We start from the raw sequence: 27,180 nt of genomic DNA on the forward strand, positions 1-27,180 counted from the left end.
AATGATGAAAGCAGTGAAGGTTAGAGTCTGAAAGGAATTTGAGATCTCTAGATGAAATCAGTGGTAGTCATATAAATAACTACTCAAAATCTAGCCTAACCATTAGGCAGCAATCAATTTCTGGTTTATAGGGTATCTGTTGTGAAACATAAATACATTCTCTATTCAGTGGGCTCTTCAGCACACCCATCTGCAACCGGTCCTGCTGTAATCTGTCACCCAGCTAACAGTGCTGGATAGCCATATGCCATTACAATGCCACTTCACTTGTCAAGCTTTGTTTTAATGGAAAGGAGGCTCACTCCACCAGTGACTTGAAGACCAATGAAAAGCAACATGCTGTACAGCATAAGTAAAGAAATGGGATTTGAGTATCAAGCTCCCTACATTTTGGAAGTCATGAAAAGGAAATCAAATAATAATTTGGCAGGTGTATATATATATATATATATATATATAAGTTTGTGGTCCCATGATATCACGAACTCTTTGCACCAACAAGGGGTATCTGCATGGGTACAAAGGGTCTGAGTTATATATACAGTTTCCCAGAAAAGTCTGTGCCATACAGTAAGTTTGTAAAACCAAAAGCTGAGGGTTCTCCGGTTTCTTTGTATGGCTTTCTAAATTGCAGTAACAACTGGTCATCCTAGCAGCCATGGCAAACACTAATGCCTGTGCAATAAGGGCAATCTACTTTTGAGACACTGCTGTTTAGATTACATAATTTAAAATTCAAAGCCGATATATAGAATCACCAGCACTTTCAGTATAGTTAGAAATGCTTTTGTAAATCAGATATTTTATTTTATTTTATTGTCCAAAAAATAGCCTTGGAAACAAAAGTAATTTTTTGAAGAGACAATTATAACTGAACAATTTTTGCTTCCAGAATGTTAGAACCAAAGGAACGGAGGTTTGTGGTTATGTTCTGCTTTTCCTTCAACATCAGCAATCCAGGTGTTTGCTTGCTGCTTATATTTGGTTCAGCAAATACATTCATTGTGGTCACTGTAAGGAAAATTCCTTTCTCTGTGAGTGTGTTACTCACCTGGGTTCCCCTCTGACCTTCTTTCATAGCATCGCAGTCCAGTGAGAGAGTAAAAAATATTCCAAGTTCTTGTTTTGCATGAAGGATTATCATCCTCTTTCAAGCCCTGATGTTAAAGGTCAACTTGTAGTGTTTTGTTTCCTTCTCCAATATAATTTCAGTTTAGGTTTGTGCTTATTTATGGGCGCTGTGGTTGATTCCTTTCCTCATTCCAAAGTGAGAAGACCCTCAAATTCCTGCTCTCTGCTCCAGTAGCGGGCTGTGGGGAAGAAACAGCCTCTGCAGAGGGGCAGTAACAGGAGGAGGACGGCTGGGTCTCTATCCAAATAAGCCCCTGGCTCCTGCATGCCAGGCTGCACTCATGGCACTGGGAGGAAACGTGAGAGCCTCTCTGACCTGTGTGGCAGCACACCAGAAGCTAGAACCTGCCCCAGCGTATTGCTGTCACTCTTTTCGCTGCGTGGTGTGGAGGATAAACAAAGTGGCCTTCCAGCTCTGGAAGTGCACCATGAAGCATCCAGCCTGAGACTCAGGCACAGCCGCCTCACCCTCAACAAGAAGGATCTCCCAACAGCATTGCAAATAAATGTTTGAGACAGAAATGTTGAACCTGGAACCCATCACAGCTGTTCTCTTCTTCCTGCCGGAAGAAGAAGCCAGTACTTCTGGCTCAGTGATCTCCCCAGCCACATTCTAAAGGTAATTCAAATGGGAAATTTGCCCTAGCACACAGTGAAACACATCTCTGTTCATCTAAAAGTACTAATTTCATTCATTGTCAAGGGCCAAACCCCAACTTTTTCTTGCCACTTATTAGTTGCCATGTGAGTTACATGGCTATTTATCTTTTTGGCCCCAAGACACTGACAAAAGACCTGAGGAAATCTGTTATTGCTGTGGGCAAACCAAGTCATCTCCCACTCTAGCAGCACAAATAAAGTGCTGCTCATACTTCTTATCTACTGAGGTTTCTATCCAGAGTGAACTGATGCTTTATTTCAAGGTCAGTTTGCTGTATGTTTGCAAACTGCAATTAGAAGAAAATTTTCACTTTAACAATTAAATTTATGCTCAGACACAGCAGTAGAGGGCTAACCGGTAATGGGTAAGAAAATAACGTTGAAATCTTTAGGAAATTCACTTTAAAAGATCTCTTGGTTCACGTAGAAGTAAATACCTGTACGTTTGATAATTATTCCAACTACTCCAAATCTGTCATGCTACAAATTGTCTGAGAATTTTTTGGGAAAAGCCTTTTTTTTTTTTTTTTTTTTTTTTATTACATTCTTCATACACCGTTCCATGAAAACAGTCAGAAAAATTTTAAATCAGTTTTACTTCTCATAGACAATAAAGATCTTTTATTTCTGGACCTGGGTTTAAAAATTACATATGTTTATGTTTCATTTTTATTCTGCTTGGCTTTAAGTATGTACTTAAATGTTTGAATTAAGACTTTGATAGACAAAGCAGCAAAAAGAAAAACAAACAGGTTATTTTAGCCACCTCACCTTTACAAATCAAGAATCAGACCAGTTTGGACCCCAACTGGTATTTTCCACCAGTGGTAGCACTAATGCAATAATTCTAATCAATTAATTCTTATTCTAATTAATCAATTAGAATAATTATTTAATAGCAAAGTTTTAAAAACAAATTGTACAGTAATTTACAGATGACTCTTGCAAGGCATATCTTTATTACTGGCTTCATTTAAGGTGACAGTGAGAAAGGCAGAAGTTTGTCTGGTGTTACAGAATCAGTTACTCTGGTTGAAACTAGAAATTGTGGCTCTTGTGTCATGATCAAAACCCACAAAACACTTTAAAGACAATGGACAGTTTACTGGCCAATGTTGTTCAATAAGTGAATTATATTCTTACCTTGTTCCCTGACTAGCCCAGAACTTTCTGGAGTCATTTTAGATAGTTAAAAGTAAAAGTTTACCTGCTTGATGAATCAAATTAAAACCAAAAAGAATTAAATAAATATGATGAACTTTCACAAACGATGAACTACTTGTAAAAATTAGTATGCTTTCAAGAAGCATTTGATTTAATTTAAACAGCAGTTCAAATTAATACTCTTCTGATTTAAAACGAAGAATAAAAAAAGGAACCAGATCTACAAGGTATTTACCTTTTTTTATTCCTCGCCTCTCCTGTAAGGGTTAGTAATGTGTACCCCTCAGAGAAATACTGGAGGGTTCATCTTTTATGCCAAATGAGGACCCTATATTTCATGTTAGGGAGCACTCACTCAGAGCAATGCCCACATTTTTTATGGATGAACTGTTCATTCACTTGTGTGAATAAAATATTCAGGGGTTCAGAACTCATATCCTTTTTCTTTAAGGTACTGCACAATTGTGGATAAAAGATAATATCACAGTGAAAAACACTGCTAATTACCATTTATTATTATCTGTTACTATTCCCATTTATATCTCACTATTTTTAACTTGCTCATAAAAATTTCTATTCCTACGACTTAGTCCAGATTGTATGATAATAAGTGAATAAATAATGCTAGTGCTTTCCTATCCTGTTTTCCTTTTTTTTTTTTTTTTTCATGAGAGCAGATTTCTAGATGTGAATCATCACTTTGCGTTCCCCACCCCTCCCAAAAACACAGCTATAATTCTGTAGACATTGCTAAGTATCTGAGGTGAATGTTTGGTAGAAATCTGCCAGCATGTGACAAACAAACAAATACGTAGACAAAGTAAATACAAATACAATTCATTCTGCACATTTTGCCAGGATTCTGGGAAGATTTTTTACTGACCTGAAAAAGGATTTAATTTTTTTTTTCTCATGTGCTATTTTCTGTATGTTGTGTCACACAAAGCATATTCTGTACAATCTGTGAAGCCTCACGTTAGACAGAGTGAAAGTTAAGTGAATTTTAGGAGGATTATTTATTATATTGCAAATCACAGCCTGGCGTAGTGCATTTCTTCCCTGAAATATGTTTTTAGCACTTTGGAAGTCCCTTTGTATGCATCTGAGTCGATTAATTTCTCTGCAAGCATACGTGCTACTCAATACACTTGTTATGTGTTTGCAGCTCTCAGTGTGTAATGAGACATTTTTGCTGTTGCTGATAATTCTGTAGATTCCATTGTACCCAGACATATGGTGTCAGTTGTTTGAGGGCTTTAGAAACCCTCGGATTGGCTGTGATGTATAAACGCAATAATCCCCATAGAAAACTTCGGACTTCTCGAACCAGAGATTAAAATCTGCATGTTCACTTGCAGACTGGGGAGTTTTAAAAACAAACGGGCCCTTGTAGATAATTTAACATTAATGGCCCGAGTCAACAAGAAGTGCAAAACATTCAGCCCCCAGGAAGAGTGATACAAAGTCTGAGCTGTGCTTCCACAGGGTATGAGCCAGATGGAAATATGGATAACCAGCATTTTATCAGTATTCAGTGTGTATTAAATTAGTGTTATTAAAGGACAACTTTTAAATACTTTAATAAAGAAGACTGATGATCTGCCTTCCCTCTGTAGTCCTAATCCAAAGCCAGCGGCAGCCAGTTGAAAGACCCCATTGATTTTGATGGGCTTTCTATTGAGCCTTATGTCTGCAAGCTGGATGAGAGGCAGCTGCAGGGAACTGGAGGGCCCTGGTTTAGCAGATGCTCCTGCCTTCCCCTAAACCCATGCAAGCCGCCACAGGTCCTTCAATGCACATGCATCTGGGGTAAAATTGTTATTTATCATAGTCAGTAAGAGTTTTACCATGGACTATGGGTTGATTTCAAATTTTACTCCTGTATGAGCAGGCCAGTTTATTTTTCTTGCTGTTCTGCATATTAAATATCCCCGATGAGGGTCTTCTGCTTGCATTGTCCCTGTGGGCCTGTAAGCAGCAGAATTGGCTCTCATGTGTCTATAGCCCTGTTAGCTGGTTTGGACCATAAATAGAAAATTTCAGGTCTCAGGGCCTCGGTGTTAAGTGTTTGTTATTGTAGATGCCTAAAAATACAAATATCAGTCAAAGGCTGAAATTTGAGTGAGTAAGGACCATTTTACCTTGCAATGTCATGGCCTTCAACAGTGTCTCACCATGGCTATGCCAGGCTGTGATATAATTTCCTCAACATGACTGACTATGGATAGTTTTTGAACAAAGTAGCAATAACATTTCCTCCATCCTCCTCATACATTTACTTTCATGCACCGTGGTAAAGATTTTTATTTATTTTTAATTAATTAAATTTAATTTAGTATCACCTTAGTGGAGTCTTCCAAACAATTTAATGAACTACTGGCCCTCAACTTATTTTATTCGTTACTTATATAGCTCTTGTGTGTAGGGCAGCAGTGCTCTGAGGTCCACTCCGATTGTTGTGGATGCAATACAAACACAGAGTTAATCAACGGAACAATGGGTAGCGATGTCTAACTTCATTGCTGTTGTATGTTGCGGGAGTGCCAGAACGGGTGCAGCCCAGCATTATGTGACCAACTAGAAATTATCCCCATCTTTTTCTTTCTCTGAGAAGGCTACTGAAAGCTTTTGGGTGAGCACTGGCCAGCTGCTGTCCAACAAACAGAAGGCAAATACGCAGCACGAGAGGAAAAATCAGCCTGGCTCTACAGCCTCTGTGTAGGTGCACAAAGAAAGGTAAGCAAAACGGGAAAGAAAAACGGGTCCTGATCTTTAGTTTCCCTTTAATTCCTTTAGACTAAATGGATCCTTTAGGTTATGCCAGGAATAATACATCTTTGGCCATGAACAGATGCTTTTCACTTGTAACACCTGTCCACTTGCAGTCCCTCCTAGCATTAATGCCAGGGGAATTTCCAGATGAGCTGTTTGCAAGTTTTTCTTTTGTTTGTTTCTTTGGTTGGTTTTTTTTTGTGTGTTTTTTTGTTTTGTTTTGTTTTGTTTTGTTTTGTTTTCGTATGTGCTACTGGAACACCACGAAGGGGAGTTACTTGGGTGGAGGATTGACTTCCATTCATGTCTATATTGTTTCTACCCTCATGACCTTGTGGAAGATGTCCAAATGAGCAAGTTCCACCCAGAGTTTCCCAAAACCACAAAATGAGGATTCTCCCTCTTTTGAAGTTGGGGTGGAGGAAGAGGAACTGAGCCTTTTGGTCTCTTTTTCTGAAGACATCCCTATCTCTCAGCTAAAGTTCAAAAGATTATTAGGGGTATCCAGGTGAAGCACTCAGACAACCAAAAAAGTAGTTTATTCAATGGGAAATTTTCACCTAAATGTAATTTTACCCTCAAAGGATTATTTTTTAGATGACAAAACCCAAAAATACTAATTCCACTGGAATTATCTAGGTCAGAAAAATACAATTCCACAATTCACTCAGACACAAAGGTCAAAGGTTGCTTGGGAGGTATAATTCTCTCTCCTTGTTGTTTGGATCATCAGAAGAACAAGTTGTACTGTCACCTCTGATTGCCACCACTGCAGTCTCTTGTGTTCATGTCAATATTGCTGCTGTCTGGAAGAGAAGAAAATGGCATATTTGACAATGGGGACCTTCCTCTCTTGAGGCCAAAACAACCTCATTTGAGTATGTAGTCTATCCTTTCCCTCACATACGTAGGCAAGAGACTGTAGCTGATATCAGAGGAGTTGCACATGATGGGTTTTATTCTGTGAATAGGAAATATTTGGATTCAGAGTGGTAGTTACTTTTTGCATGCAAATGCCCTGTTTCTCTAACATAAAGGGCTCTATAAGTTGCAGATAAGTGTTTTGTGAATCAAGCCCTAAATCCTCTCTTTATTTTAACTGGAGACTTTAGCCAGTGGATAAGCACCATCAGACATTATTCAAACATTTTATGGCTTGCAAAGAAATTATTCTTTTTTTCTTTTTCTTCTTTTTATTTTTTTGCTTTTGTTGGGGTTTTTTGTAACACTTTAAATAAGAGAAAACAAACAGTTTCTTTGGAAGTGGCCTGGTTATGGATATCTTCTTTCCACCCCAGTGGCTTGATGTGACTGTTAACCAGCATTTGGCTGTTTTATAACTGGTACAATTATTTTGTCAAAGGTTGTAGGGTTTTTTCTTCCTTTAAAAAAAAAGTTAGTTTACAGTTTATTAACTTAGATTACTGCTAATAGCTCCCATGGGTCTTCCTACTGAAACAAGGACCAGGATAACTGATTTCTTAAGACCAATCTGGAAGACTTTAAAACGCATTAATAGCTATCACTGAAACAGCAGGAGGAAGAATAGTCTGTCATTTGGGTTTTTTTTGTTGTTTTTTTTCTTCCTGTTCTCTGTATAAACTTTTCCCCAAAACTTTATTTATCTATTATCCCCTCTCTCTTTCTCTCCCTCCTTTTTTTTTTTTTTCCCCTTCTTTTTCCAGCTATTAACAGGCTAAGTTTTCAGTGAGTGCAAATAATCAGCAATGACTCTTTTTGACTGTTCAGGGAGCACATTAGCACATAAATAGGAAACAAAGACTGGTTCTAAGATGTTTCAGGGAAAAAGTGAAATGATATTTTGAAGTGTGGAGGCCTGAAGTCAAAACACCCTTTTTGAAAAACTCTAGAACAGTGTGCAGTATCATTCATGCTTAACATTTTGGTTTTAAACATTTTGTCTTTTTTTGTGCATAAATACCTCTAAAATCAACACACAGAACTTAAACACGTAGGCATGCAAGTGTACTTTACATGCCTTCGAAGGCGGAAAGCATTTATTACATCGGTCTGCCAGCAGGAAAGGTATTTCCCTTCTTCCACTTCTTTGGCATGGCTCCTCCAGTTACACCTTTCTGTCCTGTTCCTCACCTTCCAGGCCAAAAGATGAATGCGTGGACAAAGGCTGAGCAGAGCTGCTTACTCAGTGTGTCTGAACTACTGTCTGGGAAATCTGCTGAAGAGTTTGACAGAAGGCTTTTCCTTACTTTTTTTCCCTTGCTGTAGTTGCTATAGTGAATAATGGAGGAAATTTTATTTGCTCTGGAAGGAGTGTAAGTGGTTAAAACAGCTGCGCTGTTTGTTATCCAGGTATTAACACTGGAGTACTCAGCACCAAATGTCATGAGGAAGTGATGAGTCTATATCTGCAGGAATAAGAGTGTGGATATAAACAGGGAAATTATAATATTCTGAGTGTTCTCATCTTTTCTATGACTCGAAGTTGTGGTGTTAGGCAGTCTGGAGCACCAGCCATCCAGCTCAGATGCTGGATGAAATTTCATTTCTTCCTTCATTTCTTTCCTGAGTAGTGGGAGTCATGCACTAGTTACATGTATTGATTTTCACGGTTCTCGTGCACTGCCCGATCTGAGAAGTAACCTTTATTATGCTAGGTGGTATACAAAGTAATTAATTATTAACCTTTCCTCATAGATTTTATAATTAAAACATTCTTATTTCTATTATCTGGAATCAAGAGGAATTAGGGTGGGGATGGGAAGAAGGGATACTCCTCTAATACTGTGTCTAATGGGCAGATGCACATAACTCAGTGGTTTTGAGACCTGAAAAGTTCAAGCAAGTCCAGCTTAGATGTTCCAGTATTGTTCTTCCCACTGCTTTGCAGAGAGTTTTGATCAGATGCAGCATCGCACACACGTATGAAGTAAACTGAGACAGTTACTAAACCCATCTGCTCCTGTCCTTCAAAATCAGGAACAGGTATTTGTTAGCATCACACTTTGAATTGTCCATGATATTATTAACCAGAATGCAGCATGTGAAGAAAAGACCTAACCTACCTACAGCAGTGGTGTCTATATTTATAAAACAAGAAATAAAGAGAGAGTATGGAGCTACTTCTTAAGAATAATTTCTAAAAATTTTGCACGGGAAATAGATTAAATTATGCAGAGCTCAGTTACTGGCATCATCAGGTACTATAAATCAACATAGCTCCTTCAAAGCTGGGTTTACCATATTTACAGAATGGTGCCGTGGTCTGTATTTTCCTTAGCTGAAAAGGCTTGCAGACATATATTTTCATTACAAGTTGCTTCCAGGAGTTTATTTCCAAGCTCTTCATTGTTTCAGTAGAAAATATTTTTCAGTCCTGAATGGGGGTCGTATCAGTGTCCTCTTTCTTCAGTACTTTATGATTTTATTTTGTATTGATTCACAAATGTATATTGAAAGAACCAATGTTACAAGATAGGCAAGTTACTGCATAATCCTGTTTTCCTGGAATGAGTTTTGCATATAGTTCTCTGGTGTGTGAAAAAATAGGTCCACTTTGATAAGAAAATCAAAATGTTAAAAAAAATGACCAATGGATTTATTGGGAAAATACATATGTCATTTTCTACTACCAGTTCTTTTTGACACTTGGCTGTTGATGTTCAAGCAGTCCTGTAGTAAAAGTGACTACTATGTATGACAGATAGTATGGTAATGAAATGGCATACTTTTCTGTTACACTGAAATTTCAATAAGGGTGGAATTTTGCCTCAAAAAGAGGGCAGTGATCTTCTCACAAACACTGTCCTTTGTCCTGAGGCACACAAAATCCCCAAATCCCTAAAATATTTTATCTAAAGATAATTTTGCACCAGCCCAGGCATGAAAAAGAAAAGTATATCAGATGCAGCTAGAAAAGTCCTGTTGCTCAGGGAGAAGGTAAATTAAAGGTTTCTATCTTATCTGTATTTCGATTACAATTTTATTTTTGGTCCCTGGCAGTGCAGACAGTTGAAGTCTTGGGAAGTGGAAACACTCACAGGTGTACGAAAAAAGAATCTTTAATGGTGGAGATGTATATATTTGAACTATGTTGCTTTTCATGTGGGGTATACATGACATTTTTTTTAAAAAAGTGGGCTTTTATGGAGGGACCCATCTGTCTGAGTTCACCTGAAGATTCCCTTTTTTTTGTCTTTTTTTGTGTGGTTTTATGGTTGGGGGGTTTTTTTGGTGTTTTTTGTTTGTTTTGGTTTTTTTTTTTCTTAGTAATAATGACCCAGTTTAAGAATCTGCAGCTCTGTTTGGCTTATTCCAGGGGTCAGACCTAACAAAACCAGTTGTGCAAGGACCAAAATACTTAATCACAAAGGACTTGATCCAACTTCCATTGGGGCCCATGGCGCATATTTGTATCCAGTTTTCTGGGAACTGGGTGACAAAGTCTTGAGACAAATACCTCTCAGCTCTTGGGCACCTGGGTCCATGGGTAAAGACCAGAAACTTCCATCTCTTTTTGAGCTGTTCAATGACGATTAAGTCTCATTCTTGCTGAAGGTGTTACCATGTCATCGGCTGCTTTTGCAGCTGGTGCTCTATATCCTAACTGCATTACCAAAGACATCCAAGACTGAACAAGCTCTCATCTCAGATATGAAATTGAACTTCACTGGTACCAACAGTGCAAAAATGGTCAGCTGACACCACCACTGCTGCTGAGTATGCAAATAGCTAGTTTGTCTTCAATAATAAAGCATTTATTCCTGCAAACAGAGAACCTCACAGGTATAGTTTGGAGCTGATTTATCAACATATTCTGGTGGCTCAGCAGGCAACAACCATAAACTTGGTTTCATGGGCCAGGCAGGATATGCAAGTGAATCTTGTTCTTCAGAAGGACCCTGGCTTAACAGGAGGATGACATAACATCCTTTCTTTGCCTATATTTCTATCATGAGCACCACAGATGGGCAGATTTTTGTGGCTTTATTATTATCAAGAGACTCTGGGAGACTGGGAGGGACCGGTGGTAGGAGAAGCACTGTCTCTCACGAGCTAACCCCACCCAGGCACTGGAGTTTATTTCCCTCAGGTGAAGAATAGTTCAAAAAACCCAAATGCTGCTGCCTTGGAAAAGTGGTGAAGCCTTTCATATTAGTACAGACAAAAGAAAGGTGAATGAAATGGAGCTCACCTTTATGGATCCAGAAAGGCTAAGAAAGATTGTTAAAATCCCTTAGTAGATTTGGGGTAGATATGAATCTGAACTGGGTTGTGATAGCTAAGACTAATATGTTCGGAGCTTTACTGCAGACAATTCTGGTCTTTTTCGTTTTCTCCCAGATAAGAAATGATCCTGCTGACTGAGTTTTCAGTACCTTCTGATTTTAGCTGCATCAATGTTATTTTAAAGTAGAGGTTTAACATCACTGTAAAACTAGTGAGAGAGAAAAGCTAGAGAAATGCAGAAAATTATAATAGTGAAAAAAATGTCAAACCCCAAAATCTTTTCAAGTCTCGTTATTATTCACTTGCTTTAAAAAATTAGGCATGAACAAATCCAAATGTTCTAAAATAGGATGATTTCATGTCTGGGTATGCACCCATACACACACATTTATACTGTCTACTACTTATGCAAATACAGAATATTCACATATTTGTGCCTGCGTATATCAACATAGTCCACATATATGCAAGTCTTATTCGCTTTCTTCTTATTTGGGAAAGGAAGACAGAGACGAATTCTCCATCTTCTGCCACTCCTCTTGGCAATATTTTCTTGTGTCTGTCTCAGATTTGCACACAAATATTTGCTAAGGCATTTTCTAATCAACATGAGATTTGAACAATTCCATGACTCGTTGCATCCTATATTTCATTATCTTCGGCAAAATGTGTATTTCCTCATTGGTATCACGGAAACACATTAGGGTTTTCATGTGACACAGTTAAAATTCACAGTGCATTCTCAGAAGGTGTACCAGGCAAACATTTTAGGGTCTGGTGGTGTCCTATGGAGAAAGACCTGCAGAAATCACCAGGATAGAATGATGAATGGATTCTGGAATATTATTGCAGTTCAAAAGTATCAGAAAGCTATCTAATAGATCTTCTACTGTTTAGTGAACAGGACTCACATTAGGTAATGGCAGCAGAAAACATTAAAGACAATTGTATATGATGTAGTATTCGGACAGATTTGTTCACAGTGTATAGTCATTTCCAAATGGCATTTTGCTGTTCTTTGTTCTGTAGCAGTGTCTAATATTTCTAAACATTTTTAGGCTCTCTGACACCTTAATGGTATACAATAACAGTATGCCTCCCTCTTAGAAAAATGGATACTCTCATTTTTCTAAACATTGTGCCTTTACCTTTAACCATTTCCATTTAAATGCAAATTTCAATCATGTCCACCTCTCTGTATTCCAACAGAAACCCAGGAAAAAGACTATACCTTAAATCCTCATTTCTCCATAAAGGGAGCTGTTTCCTTCAGATGTGTCACTCCATGTTATCTATCTTCCTTCTCATTTTACACGTCATCATTGTGGCAAGTTTACCTTGCAGAATTTACAAATAAAAAAGTCTTCTTTTTGGTTTCAAACTCTGCTGTTTATACGCACTAAAATAAAATGGGTATTTGTAGTTATCTTTATTTCCTTTTAAATTCTCTGACATAACCTACTGACACGGAAATTTCCCATCCACCAGTCTTTGAATTATTACCAGCATTTACAACTGCTTATACACTTGAAAGTTTATGATTTCCTAAACAACTGTGGACAAATTAAGTGAATTTGTATCATAGGCATGGATTAATCTCATAATTATTGTTCCAGTTTAAAGGAAATAATTGAATTTCAGGGTTAAGGATAAAATGTGATGCTATGAAACATATGTGATACTGGTGTCAGTTTCCTGAATGTCTGTTCATATGCAGCTTAGCAACACATTTGAGCAATTCATTAAGGTGTCTCTGCTTAGTGAGTCTTCAGAGAGAAAGTTACATTTGAATCTGGCGTGTAAGAAACACTCAGAAAACAGCCAACCAAAACAAAACAGCTCTCTCCCTCCTCCCCCCTCACCAAAAAAAAAAAAAAAAAAAAAAAAAAAAGCACACCCTTTGTCTGTTGTTAGTCCCTCTTGATTTACTTTTGACAAGAGAGGGCACTGTGATAACATTCTAAGGAGTGGACATATTTGTATACACTTGCCTCTGAGACAGAAAGGAAGCCAGGGATTAACCCCTGAACCAATTACTTTACAATATAGCAACTACTTCAACACACAGACAGAGAGGGGAGAGAGACAATTTAACTAATTAGTGCAAGTCACAATGTTCTTTACAGGAATTACTCAGCTGGAAGAAAAAATGTTGAGTGGGCTCATAGGCAAGACGATGTCTGCTTTGGTGTGTATTTATTAATTCTCACTTTGAGTCAGCTTTTACTGGCCGAGAAATTTAGCTGAAGATACTTAATGTCTGCAGTCCTTCAAGAGAACTATAAGTCCTGGAAATTTTGCACAGGTATATTGTTTCAGCAACAGTTTATTTCTAACCCTTTATCAAATGCAGCCGTGTGCATTTCTAACTCCCCAGCCTAGTTCTGATATATGAGGGGTTTGAGCCCACTCTATGCAGGTCAGAAATATCTTGTGTTTGTCATTGTAAAATTAAGGGTTAAGTGGTGTAGCTGTGATATACAACTTGCCTTGCAAATAACTTGCTTTCCAAATTAACTGGGTTGGAAGTGATTTTGAGCACAATTTTTAATGTAGATAAATAAGCTAGGAGCACTTCATTTCTGAGGTGGCTGAGACTGGAGGAAGGAGGCAATTTAAGACTTTGAGCACCTGCACTTTTAAAATCATATTCTTTTTCAGTGTCACAAGTTGGGTACCTGGAGCTGTTTGTTATTTTCAGAAAATCTTGTCTATCTCTGGTTTATGAATGTAAAACTGTATTGTTGGTAGGGACAAGACATTTTTCTTCTGCCTTAGTGCCATATGTCTAGTGCATTCTTGGTGAGATATTATTGTTGATGAGAATAAATGTCATCTCAAGGAAAACAAAAGTTTGAGGATGTTATTTGCATCTTAAATTTTAATAAATGTCTTGTGGATCCTTAATTCCTTTTTTTTTTTTTTTTTTTTCTTTTCAAACTGCAACAAGTACTGCAAACATTCAGACACTTAGGGGTTTTCATAAATACTGTCGTGTTAGACTTTACATTAAATATGTGCCTAATCCACAAAATATATTTGTATTTCACTGTACCTAATCCACAAAATACACTGTACTTCCAGATAGAAGAAGATAGATTCTTACCATGAACAGAGATGATAGATTTGGTATTAATTTGATTATGCAGGCCTTTGGGACTTTGACTTTGACTTTAGCTGTTCTGGGTTGACACCAACAATTTGCAAGTGATGCTTGGGAATGATTGTGCTCTGTTAAAGAAATTGTACTTACATCTGTTGTTTTCAATACTACATTGGGGAACAATACTTGTGGCAGGTTGAGGAGTTCTGTGACTACCTTAATTTTCTTATTCATGCAACCTCCATACCAGAGGTTTTGAAAACAGGGGAAAAGCTCCTTTCCTTTTCATAACAAAAACCTTGAAGATATTTCCCTTAATTGTTAGTTCTTTCTCCAAACTGGGAATACTCCCTCTCCTATAGGAAACTTGGGGGAAAACTGAAAAGAAATATATAGTCTGAAAGCCTTGACTTTCTGGCTATTTATTTGACTAAACAAGATTTCTTTTTTATTATACTTCATAATTATTTTTGTTTCTTTCTATTTCATGCAGGTTGGAGCAGATGATTAGATGATACTACTTCAGCAGCAGAGACTACTATCTCCGATAGAAATGAGAAAACCTTAGTTGAGTCTATTTCTCTCTTGTATTTTTTTCTTCAGCTTTTGAGCTTGAAAGATGTATTAGCTAATGGGAAGTTCCCTGCTCTCTGTCTTGATCCAGAAACAGACAGATAAAATTAACAGACATTGCTTGAAGATTAGCTATCATTATGTCTAGCTTTGACACATGTGGCTAATTGAAGGAGTACCAGGTACAACGGGAAATGAAGAATAATGGGTAATACTTAGAAAAGACTTGTTTCACCTTAAATCCAATACAAGTGTGATAGTGCTTAGATAAACTGAAGGGAGTTAAGATTATACAGACTCTTCACGCACCGATGACTGTTTAAAAGTGCATATCCCAGATGGTAATTCTTTGACAAATGTTTGTTTTGTTTTTTGGGTTTTTTTTAAGTGACAACTGATAGACCTTGCTGTTAACAAAATTATAATCCTTTCCTTTAGCCTGCTGCAAAAACTAGTTTCTTGGATACTTTTTGTTTATTTTTGCGTTTTGGCTTCCCTTGACTGACTTGAAAGGTAGGCAACTACAGATATGGATCTGACTGTTTTAATAGTTCGCGTTTCCACATGGGCCACTGTAAAAACAGGATGGAGTCATGGAGAGCTGAATTACTGCAGAACTGAAGCAGGAAAAGAAAGGGATTATAGATCTAGACTTTGCTTATGTCTCATCTGTGCTTTCATCTCTCCAACAGTCATTACACAGGTGTGCATGACAGCCGAACCAATTTTACCAAAGTGCAAGGCATGCACATTGGCTTCCAGGACCTTGTGAGTATTAGGCAAAAAAATGGCAGTTATAGTGTCACTGTAAAATCCAAAGACATAAGGAATTTGATCTGATATTTCCTATTTGCACAACTTCCAGGAAAGTGTATTTAAGTGAATAAAACATGATCTAAAAAATGATTCTAATCAAGAACGAGTGGAAACTTCAGAAAACATTAGGGCACCTAATTTGAAATACAGTGCAGAACACTCATCAGGATAAATTGCTGGATTTTATGAAATAAGCCAAATTTCTTCAGTTAAATACATAGAGAATCACACTGTTCTTTTTCTTACCCCATGGTATGGTAGCGATGCATGCAGCAGTGTGTGTGCATGTGTGTATGTGTAGGTGTGAGTGTGATAGGTGAATTTAAGCAAGCAGTCTCTCTATTAGATATTTATACTCAGCATGTATGTAGCTCTAGCACAAAAACAAAACAAAACAAAACAAAACAAAACAACAAAAAACCTCAAACAAACCAAAACCAAACCAAAAACCCCACCCACAACCAAAAATAAACCAAAAGGAAAAAAACCTCAACCCAACAAAAAACCTGTGCAAGCTCTAGGCTTTAAATTCACCTGCACAGTGGTATGTGGTTGACTGGCAGGTTGAATTTTGTTATAAATAATGTTTAAAAGGCACTGGCTTTCTTCCATAAGCAATACATAACTTTTCTGACCCACATGTAAGGAGGCAAGTATGTGAACTAGTCACTCAGAATGTAATCATTTGTATGGATATTTTCTTGCTTCCTATTTTCAGTTTTGATTGTCTAAAACTGTGTCAGAATTATTAGTTACTTATGAACATGCTATAATGTTGATGAGCTTTGGTTCGCTGCTTGCCCTAATGGGTAAAAGGAGGCAATTCTATTATATAGGTGAAAGGTGAGCAGCCAGGTCAGCAACTATCCAAATTGTCACAGCTAGTGGGGTTCTGTGAGTTTATTCCAACGGAGATGTTGCACCACATAGAGTTCATGATCCGCAGTACAGGATGTCACACACAAGAGACGATCACAATTTCTTATGACATCTCGTACATCTTAGAACAGAATTTGACTTTTCAAAATTAACCTGTTTTAAGATCATAAATTGTGGCAACCATTCATCTGCATGGGGGAAACATCTGAAAATTAAATCCTGAAGTGTGATCCATCTGTTTTCGCTGTCAGGCTCAGCCCCAGGAACTCCTAAGCAGTTGCTGTTGTTGCTGCTTTTTAATAGGGTAGGACAGTAATGCACAGCCCTCCAGATGTGTCTTGATCTTGTCTTGAGATTCACACACTTGACATCAGGTTGACACTGAAAACCCGTTCTGAGGCCCGACAGAATTACAGTGCCCTTCATAAAGAGGAGAAAAAACTTCTGAAGCTTAAATGCTGGAAAGTTTTCAGTAACCAGGGGATTGCTCCAGTGTAAACTCTGGTAGCCTAGCAAGACTTGAGGGGGAAAGGAGGGAGCTTTTCTGAGTTCTAATGTAGCACAGTACTTCTTCTTGTCTCCTGAAGTCTACTTATTGAGTGCTGGATCACGTGACAAGGAAGCCTGTGTTGGATTATATCAGAAATATAAAGATAGATCATTTTCTTTCCCCAAAAGATTAGTAATTATTAACTCAATAAAAAGCAAGGCTTTTTGCCATCACCTGTGGGTAGGAGTGAGCAGCAGATAATCCACTGTCAAAGCATTTCTAATTTTAACTAGTGTGGGTATTTCTCAGATAAGTGAAAAAAGGTAGTGAAACAGTGCATTGATACAACCCAGACAATGAGCTCTGGACCTGCTGTAAGTGCTGATAGTACAGACCCAATGCCATTCAATGCCTAATTCATTTCAAATGACCATATTTAATGAGATCTGAGTCTACACTGCCCTGAGCAGAACACTAATATACCACGAAGCACTGAAGTGCACTCATGTCCCATTCACATTACACAAAGCAGTGCGAGCGTGGCTCCAGATGACAAGTTGACACTACGGTTCCTTTTCTATTCCTTAGAAATACCAGGTGCCGTGCTGAGAGGCAACCAGCTTTACCTTTTGGAAACCAGAAGGTTTGATTTCTTACTGGCTGCAGTGGACCTCTGGGGACAGTTCTGTAAACCATCCGGATAGAGCTATTTTCATTGGAAATGTGCATAGAACAAATAAAAGGGGATATATTTCACATTGGAATATTTCTGATAACTGCAACTTTAAGAAGAAAGTTGACATGAAGGGCTGCCTTCATCATTAGAGAATCGCGTGGTACAAACTGCCCTGCCTTAATCACAGCTGTCATAAGAAAAGGAAATAGATTTTTAGGGTCCAGATAGGATTTCTCCTTGAAAATGTCAGGAGTGATTGATGTAAGACACAAGTAAAAAGCTACTCACTAAACGTGCGTTGTCTACACTTTTGAATCCTGCCTCCCCCCACCCGATATGGTGTTGTCATGATTTTAACAAGTCACAGGAAGAGTTAAGCTGTGCTTTCTGAATAAATTAGTACAGTCACAAAATGACACTTCCCTGACCTTTGCAAAAGGTGGAGAGTATAACGGTAAGACATACAGGGCTGTTAAACAATGTTGTTTTTTTTTTTAACCACTCTGACAAAAGGTGCAAGCTCTTTAAAACAGTTTCCTAATGCACTTCAGCAAGAGAGCTAACTGACTGTCATAAGATGACATGCGTAACACAGAGATCTTGCTACACATTTTGATGCAAAGGAACACCCTGTTAGTTGAAAATCATTGCTAACTGGATTCAGATGTTAGAGATGAAGTAGATGGAGCACTGTACATTTGGTAAAGCTTAAAGATGCTTTAAAAAAAAAATCATAAATCTTTAGCTGTGGCCTTTTATCAGCTCTTAATTTGTCATGGTATTTTAATTACTTTCAGTGTAAAAATTTTAATCCATATGTTAGGGGAGATGATGTTTATTTCTTGCTTCTTCTCTTGAAATATAGTTTTTAAAAGTTAACAGGCCGGGGTGCATATGTGTGTTTTAAAAGCTTGCAATGGGCTACTCCAAAGTTCTTTTAGCTCCATGTTATGCACACATTCAGAAAGCTGTATTCATCACTGACTTTGGAAGTTAAAAATTCAAACCTTAAAAGTGACATACATTTGTTTGGGTGGCTCCAGTTTGGATGAGAGCTGATTTTCAGAGGACTCATGCTTAGCATTGCTGTAAGAAGTTGCATTTTAATTGTTTCAAGAGAGGTATCCAAAAAGGTAAGTATGCTATCTTTGGCTTTTGAAAATAAAGAGAAAAACTGATCTTTTATGTTGTGAGAGGCTGCTTTCCTTCTTTTTTTTTTCTTCTTCTTCTTTTTTTTTTTTTTTTAATTGTGGGGGGTGGGGGTGGGGGAGTGGGGGTGGTTGCTGCCCTTTTAATCACCTTATTTTCAGGACTTACATGTGTGACTGCTGAGACATACACAAAATATGATCAAATTGGTACATGAGGCTAAGGGAAGCAATAAGGTATTCTCAGTACTGCATGACTGCAGTTAAGTCATTTTGAAATCAATAATCCCTCGCAATACACTGTGCCACTTGACTGGACATACAGATGCAGATGCCCTTGTAAATGAGTTTACATCGCACTATGCTTGTAGCCATACAATCTTTCTTCCCTTCTCAAGTCTGTCCCATTTTTCCTTGCTTCCGTTATGCATACAAAACTCAAATTAAGATTGCATGTAAAGTTGACTAGCTATTCCAGGTTATTTATTGGAAATGAAACTATATAAGCATACAATATATGGTTTGCTTAAAATTGATTTACCTAACTCTTTCCATAGTCCCAGGAAAATACAATTGCTGTTCAGCAGAGAATTGCATTGCAGGGGAAAAGAAATAGAAGAAAAAGAAAGTATCAATAGATAATTTGCAGCTAGTTTATGGAGGATCTCAATCTGGTAATAAAGAGGGTAATTCATCAAGTAGAAAGACACAGAACACTAGATTTAAAATTGTCATTAGTTACAATTAAGTAGAGGTTTTAGGATAAAGGCCGTGTGTATTTTGAATTTGATCTCAACACTGGTTGGACACAGGCTTAGATTGAAGTCCAGGAGGTTGGTAATCTCTGAGGAATGCCTCGGCTGGTTTTCGTTACCACCTCACATTGTCCAGCCATGGTCTTTCCTCCCCCTGCACTGCCCGTCTGTCCCTACCCCACCTGCCCAGGTGGTGACAGCAGGGCACTCTGTATTAGCCAGAAAGAAACCTGCAGTGTCTTAAGACTCAGCAGTCCCAGTCCCAGGCCGCAAGGGAAGAGGGTCTACAGAGGGTCTGAGCTCCCCTGTGCTACAGCAGCTTGGCCCTGAGCGATGTTCGCCCTATGGCCTGTGCAGTGGAAATGCGAATCATGAGCGATAAAGGATGGCATGGTTTAGCAAGCTTCCTAAACTGATCTTTAAGGCTATGGCATCACCATTGACATCATCAGTGTGCATTGTAACACCATGAAGGGTTCAGGGCCCTGAAAAACCAGACGTGATCTGGCCTGGCTCAGCATAGATAGAGTAGGTAAGAAAAATGGCTATGGCTCATCATAGTTGCTAACCTGCTTTAAGCAGGACAGAACTTACTAGTCTTCCCTTGGGCCCATCTATGCCAAAAGTGCAGATGCTCTGAGTTTCCACATTTACTTTAGATAGCATAACATAACCACTCAGCTTCAAGCAGGTAGAAAACAACAGACTACAGAAGGGCTGTGTAAGACTGTACATTTGTTGACGTGAATGACCCAAAACATGGCAGTGGGCATTCTCAGCCAAAGATGCATTTATTTTGTTGTTAGATACTATTTTCCACTTTCTACAGAAACAATAGGTTCTTATTACTCTAAGTTGGCATGATATAGTGTGAAAAATCAAATGCTGCTTCATGCAGACTGAGAAAGTCACACACGTTTTCACTCTGTCTAAATCTTTCATAAGAGCTCCAGTCTGGAAAGGGATCTACCAAACATCTTGTTTTCTTATGTATTAAAAAATGCCTCTTTCATTATTCATTTGACAAAAGGCAAAGGGAATGAGATCTACTGTCTACACTGATAAGCCAATGTTTTTCTCAACCTGCAGAGATTTACCTGTTCACCTCATAGTCTGTCACTAAATCCCCCACTGTTGAGTTGGGATATCTTCATATTGCTTAGAAAAAAACCATCCCAAGTCATAACCTCAAATCCTATTATCCAGTTCTAAGACTTGAACATTTTTTTTTCCTGCCACACACTGACGAAAAAAAAAAATAAATTCTGTCCTTGCTGTAACTTGTTCTAGATAGCCGTTATGGCCAATCTAACATTTGTGTTATGTCTGGTTGCATGGGCATCACTGAGTCTGGCACAATGCAAGAAATCCAACATTCCATGGAAAATTTGAGAGAGAGAACACAGAGGAGGAGAAATCCTGCACTCCAATAAGATAAAACTGAAGCAGACCTAGGGAGAAAAATCCAATTTCATGCCTGTATTTCAACATTCTGGAATTTGCTTCTTCATCTCTCATCCATTTCCCCAGAAGTATGCCAAAATTCTTTTTCCTACATGAATGTGCACATGCATCCTTCTCTCTTCCTCTGGTTTTCTTTCTCTCCATCTGCTTTTCTCTTTTTCTCTCACTAATCAGAATTAACAAGAGAGACCTCAAAAAGTTTCTAGCCAAAAAAAATTCAAATTACTCTGTTTCAATGAAATTACTGTGCTCTGACAAAACAGTGGGGTTTGGATTAAAGTATTTTCTGTTAACATTTTCCTATCAATTCCAGTAAAAAATATAATCACGAGAAACTCAAAGTGAAGCAGAAAGTTCAAATTATATCATCATCAGTTTCCTCTTAGAAAAAGCCTATCCTAGCTGTCACGTACCTGAAACTTTCAGCTAGTGTTTTTGTGCTGAAATACTAAAAAACAATTATTTTTTTAAAAACTTCATTTATTTGTTTCTGCTGACTTATTAAAGATGCACACGACAGTGCTTTATTTTACTCTTCAGAGAGTTTAAAATCTATGTATATATCTCTGCTGGTGCATATGTGTCTGTATATATGACTGAAATGAGCAATTTGCTTGACTTTAAGAACTAGATGCCAGACCACATCTGAAGAACTGCTGAGCTTGCAAAGTGCAGCACCACACTCCTTCCATTCTCTCTCTCTCTCTCAGTGCTAGTAGTTCTGGCCCTTCAGTATTTTTAACCATTTAATGGTTAGAAGTTCAGAGAACAAAATGGATTTTCTTTATATTTAAGTAGTGTGTGCTCTGTGACTGGGGTTTACTTCCCAGACTCCAAAGCAGTACTACGGACCTTTCTTGACTGAGCAAGTTACGTTATACAGTCAGCATTGCAGAAACGTTAAGACTGAGACTCAGTTCTGCAAAAGTTCTCAGCACTGGGAAACAGAGACTTTCAGAAAACCTGGTTATGGACAAAGCCGGAACAGAAGTTTTCGGATGCTTAACATGCTTGAAAAATCTTATCCTTTTATAAGTGCTTAAATGAGTTCCTGCAAAATATGGCTTTAACTATATGTGTTGAGAAATTTGAATTACAACCCTGCATTACTCTTTGCCTATACCTGAGACACATTTCTGTTGTACTGCTCTTTCTATCAGTTAGTGTTAGTATTTAGTCACCATGATCAAAATTAGGATGTTCTTATTTTGGTGGCATTTTTCCTGATATCTCATATAAGTAGTAAAAGTCTTGATTCTTCCAGATTTGCACAGTCCTTGTCAGTCACTCTCTGTCCTACTGGTCCAAGACAGCATCCTGACTTTCCGGGCGTGTCATCTGGCAACGCTGGTTGATGTCTTTGCATGAATCTAAGGGAAGAATGTGCTTGTTCAAAGGAAGACTTTGGCTCTGTGAGAAGCAGGCTGTGTGCTAAAGATTTGTTACTCCATAACAAAAGGGGGCCACCGATTTGCAGACACAGCTCACACTGATGTCAACGAAAGCTGCACATAGAGTTCAAGTGTGCAATGAGGCCTTTCACCTCTAATTCATCTCAGGGCTTGCCTTATTCCAATATACAACTTTGAGCTGAATAAGATTGGGATGGATTTTTAAAGATGTTGGCTGCAGATCCACTCTGACAAGAGGTGAGAAAATCCTTGCAGTTCCACGGACAAGTCGAAAACCTGCCTGAGCAAACTGCCAGTTCAACTGTTCCTAAAGTGGCCACAGACCAGGGAACTGCTGTGCACAACTGAGTGTCAAATACTCGCCTGGCGTGTTTTGGCATCATTTCATTTGCTTCAGCAGAGGCATGCTGATTTTCATCAGCTAAAGATCTGGTTTTAAAGTGCACATAAGTATTTTGAAGTCCCATCCTCAAAATTCACAGGTTCTGGTTGCTTTTTGGTGTGGGGTTTGGTTGGTTTGGTTGGTTTTTTGTTGTTGTTTTTTCTTTTTTCTTTAGGGTAACAGTTTAGTTTCACTGCATTGTTCCTATATGTTTTTCTTGTTCTTGAAGAATACAGACATAATGAAAATTGTAGGGCCAGGGCAAAGAACACTATGTTAAAGTGTAGATTCACAAGAAAAGCACTGCAGTTCTGCACTGGGAAGTACAAAATTTTATTAAAGTAGCCACTTTGCATACTGAGAAAAGCATGATCTTTTCTGCCTTTAAATGTCTTTTTTTTAATATATATTTATACTCACTGCATTGCAGACATAAATAGCAGTCACAGAGTTGTGCTGTTGTTAAATCAAATAAGGAAAATCAGAAATGTCCTCAAGAGGGCACATGGCAGGGACAGGGGGAAAAAAATAAGTCAGAGTGCAAACAGCTCTGAGGTCTTTAGAGACCAGAGCTTTGAGCCAAAAATAATGCAAATGAGTGTATGCCTCTACAATAGTCCCCTAGATAGGCAAGAATAAGCAGGCTGTGCAGCGGAGGACATTCTACCTCCTTGGCCAACGATGCTGAGGCACTGTAGGTGGAAAGCTAGCAAATTGTTGCAATGTTTGGTTATTGTTATTTTGGTCATCCTGGAGCGAAGTGGACAGAGTGCAGGAGTCCTGGTCTTTTGTAGTTCCCTGAGGAATTTCTGGAGTTGAAGCTTACCAGCTACTGATAGTCACTGGTAGTGGTAGCAGAGTTGACCAGATCTGAAGAAACACCTACCCATCATCTCATATTTAGAGAAGATTCCTCCCTGTCAGCTCCGAACTATATTCAGTGTGGGCACCACACCGCTTGCCAGCCTGCACCACCTAACTTCAGGGCTCGAGACAGCACAGCCTTTTCATCACAGGGCTCTCTGTGCACGTTATTTAAGTGCTCAGCCAAGCCTCCGTCCCTGGGACACTGATGTTGTTGCCTTCCCGTGAGCTACTCTTTGAGTTCCCCTCAGTTGGGCTTTTTGAAATAAGCAGTATACTTCTAAAAAAATTTAGGTGTGTGTCTTGTAGGGTTTGGAAAGTTGAAATATCATCCACTGTCAATCCAGCACTGCTCACAAACATTGCGTTCTTTCTCAGGATCGTTAAAGACCGGAGCAGCCACCATAATTGAAAACAGTATCTGTTAGGCATTCAGGCTGAGCTGAGGGTCTGTTTTCCATGTTAATAACTGCTAAATTAGTTGTGTTGTTACCAAGTGGGGAACTAAGACTAAGGTTTTTCTCTAGCATTAAGTTACCAGTCCCTGTCCCGCACTGTCATTTTGGTGTTATGCAATTGAACAGTCTCCATGAAAACATTTAAAAATAAAACCAGAGCGTGCATTTCCACAAAGCATTTTGCATCCATTCTTCCCTATAGAAGGCTGAAGAAAAAATCAATTTTGGTAAAACATTAGATCAGTGGTTCAGGTTGTACAACACAGAGCATGAGGTAATTTGTATGGCCAGTCTGTCCACCTACATTAAAACTGAGCTTGTTTGAGCTGTACAGTGGAGCCTAAAATGAGCACCCATTGGCTTCACAACTCTCAGTCTGTATAATTGCAGGATGAATTCTGTTGTGAGCAATTCCATTCCATCTTTAATTTTCCCTAGTGGTTGCAAATGGGAGGATCATTCACCTTCTTGACATAAACTGTTATGTTTTTGTGCATTTTTCAATAGCTGCCATATTAACAGAAATGGATGCATTCTAGCAGAAGGTAGAATTATTCAGCCACATATGTATGTTCCTTTTGCTTATACATTATATTATATTCTAATTTTAAGTGATTGTCATTAATTTACTAAAAAATTATTTTTCTTAGTTCAAACTGAAAGCAGAGATGCCATTTTATAAGCACTGAAACCAGCCAGGCATCCTGAATATTTCTTTGACATATTTTTGTGTATTTCTAAGTTGCTTCATCAGTCATTAAAGCTCAGCTTGCAGTACTTAACAATTTTGGCCTTGATCCTATAAGCACGCATATGCCTTGCTTTATGCATATAAGCACTCCCATTGAAATCAATATTCATCCACATTACATTAAGTACATGCATAAATGTTTGCAAGACTGAGGCTGCCATGTATTTTTTTTTTTTTTCTACTTTTTCTTTATTCATACTATTTCTGCCTGGTGTCTATTGTAGTCTTTTGAGTAAATGATTCGTAGACTGAATGGGGCTCTTCAGATCTCATTCCTCAATGAATGATACAATTTCTCATGTAGTATCAGGACCCACTCAAGGCTTTTCATTTGTGGAGGCAACATTTACTTCCTCTTTTCCAAGGCTTCCCCCAAGAGCAAAATTGAATTTTGTGATAATGACACCGAATATTCAAGGAGTGTGTGCAGGGAGGTGTTGAGGACTGAGGGAAGCTAGTAAAGGCATGGTGGATGAGGAACCAGAAAGGCCAGGGCAGGTTTTGGAGAGCAGTGTGTGTGTAGGAGTGGTCCATGAGGTCTCAGTAGAGCTCTGCATTGCAGAAGGAACCACAGAGAAGCCATGCAGATTTTGGGAGAGAAAGGGAGTATTACTGTTCTTGGTGGCTGTATATATCTTGTTGAATCCTAAGTTGAATCCTTAACTGCACAATCAGTTAAAAAAGGCTTCAGGAACGGAGGGAAGGAAGCATGATTGAGAGATTGAATCTTGGAAAGTTTCAGTACAAGTCATCTGTTTTAAATGTTAGACCTTACCAGAGCAGATCGCTTTCTATTAATATGTTGTATTAGGATCATGACGGATGACTTCAAAGTTGGATGAAACAGAGGGCTTTATGCCTTTCATTAGATCTTGTTTGTCAGGATATTTAATATGTTATTTTTCAAGGACTATGATTTTTTAAGAAAAAATGTTATGTTAACTCATAGCAATTAGGAAAATTTGTCACTTTAAAAAAAATTAAAAATCAAATTTCTTTTCTGCCATTTGTGCTGGTTGTTCATTATCTACCATAATGAAAGAGGCCAATCATTTTTACTACTGTTTACAGTCAATTTATCTCTTAAGTTTTCATGTAACAATACTGGAATCTTTGGCTTACAATTTGGTAACACATTTTGCCTCTTTAAATTTTTGAAGCCGCACTTAAAAGTAAAATATGGAAACACTTTTTGTTTGCGGTGTTACAATTATATTTGTCAAACTGAAATACTATGGTTTACTTGTACCTGAAAATATTTCTGTAAATCTGAAGAGTTATGACATTTTACAGTTGTTCAGCAACTTAGGACTTGGCTCATCATTCATTGTTTTTCCACTTTTTTTATAGTGTGGGGATCTTTATTTAAAAATTAAGTTTGAATTTGGTCCTCCAGTTTATTGAGTACATGAGTACAGATATTCATCAGTTATGCCCTGCTTCATCTGTACGCATTTCACTACCTCAGAATTTTAAAACTAGAGAACTGTGCCTGAAAAGCATGTGCTTTTTCCACCTGTGCCAGTTTTTTTAAACAGAAGAAATTCTGTCTCCCTAAAAACTTTGTTTCTCTTAAATCTGAGGCCTGTGTGGCTACAGCAAGGGTACTATCTTAGACATGAAGACATTGATCATATCTGACAGATTTTTGCCTTCTATAATAAGCAACATTTCTCATAATAAGACATAAAATTAGGACATGAATTAACGTGACACGCCACAGAATATCAGTTAGTACAAACTCAGATTTAAATTTCCAAGCCTTTAGGGGTTATGTTAATTTTTTGCACCATTAAGTAGTTTCCAGTTTTAATCCCCATTTCTTCTTAGGCAAAACCACAACAGAAGCATACAATGCATTATAGCCCGCGCAGGCGGAAGGGTTCCAGCGGTACAGCTGCACTCCTCTCCTCCGGAGGGCAGTGAATCCTGCAGGCACTCCTCCATCCCTTGAACTGCTGCCACCAACATCGGGCCTTTCCAGAGATTCCCAGCAATGGGGTGGTGGGAGCAGGGAATCTCTGCTGGTTGAAAGTGGAATTTGGCTTCAATTAAAAAAAGAAAAGAAAAAAGAGAGAGATGGGAGGGGGGTACTGACTTTATGAGTTATACGCTTCAATTTACAGGCTTGTGTAGTACTTATGACCATTAAATGCTTGGAGTTAGCTCCAATTCCAGGACTCTTTTCCACTCTCATGTAACCATCAATATCATTTTAGTTCAAGTACAAATGTATAGTGTTGGGTTGTTGTTTTTTTTTTTCATTTTGCTTGGGGAAGTGAAACAGAAGGGGGAATGTGGTGGGAAAGTATTCATATCTCCTGTGTAGCAGCCTCCAAATGCATTATAAATTTTTATTGCCTTGCAAAGTGTTACAGAGTCAGATTTATTAGCATTTGTAAAAGGTAGGTGGGAACTTCTAAGGGGAAGTTGTGATGGTCAGAGGATTCCGTATGGTCACAAGCAGCCTTCTC

At 38.3% G+C, this 27,180-nt stretch overlaps 1 long non-coding RNA gene across 1 annotated transcript in view; it reads right to left on the reverse strand.

Annotated features, from left to right (window-relative positions):
- Window positions 1-461: 461 nt before the first annotated feature.
- The window catches only part of LOC308067972, a 69,387-nt gene continuing 42,668 nt past the window's right edge, over window positions 462-27,180 (reverse strand). The window contains exon 4 of the long non-coding RNA XR_013929809.1: window positions 462-26,751. This is a non-coding gene — a long non-coding RNA (uncharacterized lncRNA). The remainder of the gene's footprint in view (window positions 26,752-27,180) is intronic.

The sequence above is a fragment of the Falco punctatus genome (genome assembly GCF_963210335.1).
Source record: "Falco punctatus genome assembly, chromosome: 7".
In the NCBI taxonomy this organism is placed as follows: Eukaryota; Metazoa; Chordata; class Aves; order Falconiformes; family Falconidae; genus Falco; species Falco punctatus.